General features: G+C 35.3%; 1 non-coding gene across 1 annotated transcript; it reads right to left on the bottom strand.

Moving 5' to 3' along the window:
• Positions 1-2,473: 2,473 nt before the first annotated feature.
• Positions 2,474-2,618, bottom strand: LOC123387947. Its single transcript, XR_006602439.1, has one exon. It is a non-coding gene; the product is annotated as a U4 spliceosomal RNA (small nuclear RNA).
• Between the last annotated feature and the right edge of the window lie 1,111 nt (positions 2,619-3,729).

The raw sequence follows: 3,729 nt of genomic DNA, 5'->3' as shown, positions 1-3,729 counted from the left end.
TTATCAGGTGGTAGAAAGGATTTTTTCTATTGCCTTGGCTCGAAGCAATTGCATATCTATCTATTTATCTGAGCAATTAATCAGAGACCTAAGTAATCAAAGCAGCAGCCAGGATTCCCATGCTGGACTTTCATGCTACATTGAACCATTCTCAGCACTTTAAATGATTTCTTACCCAAGCAGTACAAAACCACATGAATCATATGACCAAGTACTAGCTATAGTAGGGGATGATTTACCCATCCCAAAGAATGCATTTCAGATGACTTTGCAGGAAATATAAAGAAAATGATTACAGTAAAGATATTTTTAAACTGAAAAGCATTCAATAGTTTATATTCCTAGAATGACACTACTGTGGGCTTTACATTTATAGTCTAAACATTATGTTTTATAGAAGCAATAGGTGTAATATTCAATTAATTTAATAAAAAAGAAAGTTTCTGTGAAACATCTTTGTTTAAAAATGTGCATTTTTACATAGCTCAGAATCTATATCATGGGTGTTGAAGTTGTCTGAGAATGGGTAGGAAAAAATGGACAGACCTATCTATGGCTTCCACTAACCAAGACGCAAAAAACAGAACTGCCTCTGACCAAAACATTGAATGGCAGGTTTATGTTGAATGAGAAACTGTTTCCATAAGATTCAAAATCAATTACAACATTAACTAGTAATGAAAATTTCAATTACTGTTGAGCTGCCTAAAGCATCTCTCAAAACAAAATTGAGGCTCAAGGAACTTGAATTTTCGAAGCTGGGTGCAAAGTTTGAAAGACTTCCATAAGGCTTTTTCTTATAGGTATATGCTGTTAGTTCTGCACAATGATTTATAAAAGTCAGTGGGAGAATATAACATAAAAATCTGGAGTTTTCCTTTCTCTTGAAAAAAAATTGTGGCAACGTGGGGCCTTTCTGTTGAGGTGTGTGCTTTCCAGTTTTCCTCATTCTCTTCCACCTAAAGTGTGTACAGATTCTCCTCCACAGCAGACTTAATTCACTTAACACTACCTGTCTAGTCTGGTAGGCATTTCAACCCACATTCAAAGGCCTGCTTCCTGGTAGTTCCCAGCACATGTGGCCATATGTGACTTTTGTCTTTTGAGACACTTTCTCAGTGTTCCAGAGATGATGATTATTACATTTGCAGTTTGACCCCATTATTATTTTTATTTAAACTCAATTAGCCAACAAATAGAGCATCCTTAGCTTCACATGCTGAGTTCAGTAATTCATCAGATGCATATAATACCCAGCACTCATCACATCACGTGCCCTCTTTAATACCATCACCCAATTACCCGGTCCTCCCACCCACGTCTCCTCCAGCAACCCTCAGTTTAGAAAGCGTCTTTCAACTAACATCTTCTTTTAGGAAGATAGAAACGTTTTCAAATGTATGTGTGAAAGCATAAGGAAAGTGGCAATTTGGCCCTATGATTAACAGTTCTCAGAGACTTTTTAAAATCATCTGGGCCTTAAAAGGAAAAAGCCATTGGCATGAAGAAAACAGAAAATAAAAAATAGGGACATTAAAATTATGAAAATTGGTAGCATTATTTGTTCTGAGGTATTTATGTGTTAAGAAATGTTTGGAACAAACCATAACAAAATGAGGCAAATCCAAGACAATCTCAGTTATATGGAGAAATTAGCTCCTGTAAGGTTGGGAATGCAACAGGAAATTCTATGCTTTAGCATTGTCTTTCTTATCTCTTTGTGTGCTCCCCCCGCCAGTGAATAAGGCCAAAGAAAAACAGAATTCATAGTAATGAGATTCTGAAGTAAAGGTACATCCTCCTACAATTTAGCATGTTAGAACTGGATATAGAAAAGTGTAGAGGGGTCAAGTTTAGCAAATACCATTATAGGTTGCCTCATTAGATTTAAATTTCAGATAAACAACAAATTCTTTCATAGTATAAATATGTTCTATACAGGATTTAGGGTATATACTATGGTCTAAAGGAGTCCCCCCCACCCCCAAATTCAGATGTTGAAATCCTGAAGCCCAGTGTGAGGCATTATAAGGTGGGGCCATCAGGAGATGATTGGATCTTGACAGTAGAGCTCTCACACATGGCATTGAATGCTGTTATAAAAGAGGCTCCAGAGAGCTAACAAACCTGAGAGGTAGATACTATATTATCTCCTTTTAGTATAGGTAAGGCGGCTGAGTACCAAAAAGAAAATGAATTTGTCCAAATGACGCAAATGGCAGAGCCTAGGTTTGTATTTCAGTACTGACTTACTAAGTAAGTGAAGTATTAGGGAAATCATAATTATTTATTGAATACTAAGTACTTTATAAATATGTCATATAATTTTTACAGTAGTCTCATGAAGTAGGCACTATTACCAGAGATTAAAACGTATCTGTATGTTCTTGGTAGGGGTACAAATTGTTAGAAGCACTTGTAGGAATAGAAGCGCCTTACAAACGACTGCAGCGGTGAGAAGCTCAGAGTATATTACTTTTCGAACATGAGGAATTACACCAAGTTTTATACTTTTAGAGAAAAGAAGGAGAGAGGTGGGAAAAGGAAAAATTTTCAATTAGCAATAATCGCGCCTCAGATAAACCTCATTGGCTATGATACTGTCACTGTGCAAAGCTCAGAATTAGAAAAGGGGGAAAGAAACAAACCAAAACAAGTTCATTTATATGGTAAATGATTTGCAATTTGTATCAGGTACAAATCTATATTCTATCAATATTTCCAATGGCAGTCATGTATGTCTTATGATTCCATATTTATAAAGCTCAAAATATATATAACATAGGTATTTGTATAGATACACATATACATACTTACACATATTTATAACATTTTATGTATTTTATTTTATTATATATTATATATGTATATGTTCTATATACATATTATATATATTATATTATTTTATTATGTATTATATATGTATATATTCTGATAGATGTATATATTCTGATAGCTCTATACAGATCTGAGAGTACTCATATCTATTTAGAAATGAGAAAAGAAAACAATGAGAAAGAAAAGAATGGAGAGGTGGAACTAGCTCACTGATAGTAGTTTAGCCTGCCAATGAGCTTGAAACCCCAAAATGGTATTATCAGTTTCTGGGCCAGTGACTATATAATCTACTGCCTCTGGATAAACAAAAACTTGATGTGGACCTTTTGAGTCTACTTTTATCAAAGCTTACTTATTTCTTGAGGTGTCTGAGTGGCTCAGTTGGTTAAGCATCTGCCTTTGGCTCAGGTCATGATTCCAGGGTCCTGGGATTGAACCTCACATCTGGCTCTCCACTCAGGTGGGAGTTTGTTTCTCTCTCTCTTTCTCCCTCTACCCCTCCCCCAACCCTGTGCATGCTCTCTCTGTTTCTCTCTCTCAAATAAATAAATTTTTAAAAAATCTTAAAAAAAGCTTACTCATTTCTTAAAGACAGAATCTTATTTCTGAATCTATATCTATATCTATATCTATATATAAGAGCAGGTTTTTATTATTTTTGTTTGCCCTTTGTTTTAGGATCTCAGAAATTATGGGTGTCGCCCTTCTCTCGGCCAGACTCTAGTTCTTTTAATTGCAAAGGGAAGTAAATGTGAGGACACTAACAGACAGAAAATAGTCAGAAGTTTTCATGTGACCTCTTTTTATCCCTATTTTTTAATGTAGTTCTCAAAGCTTTTTAGATCCCTGCTAGAAAGTGAAGGATTTCAAGTGTCTGAGGGTCTTGTGTCA

This window comes from Mustela putorius, unplaced genomic scaffold (assembly GCF_011764305.1).
Source record: "Mustela putorius furo isolate JIRA1106 unplaced genomic scaffold, ASM1176430v1.1 tig00003867_pilon_pilon_pilon, whole genome shotgun sequence".
NCBI lineage: Eukaryota > Metazoa > Chordata > Mammalia > Carnivora > Mustelidae > Mustela > Mustela putorius.
Note: the sequence above shows the minus strand (reverse complement) of the source record. Positions and strands in the feature narration are given on the sequence as shown.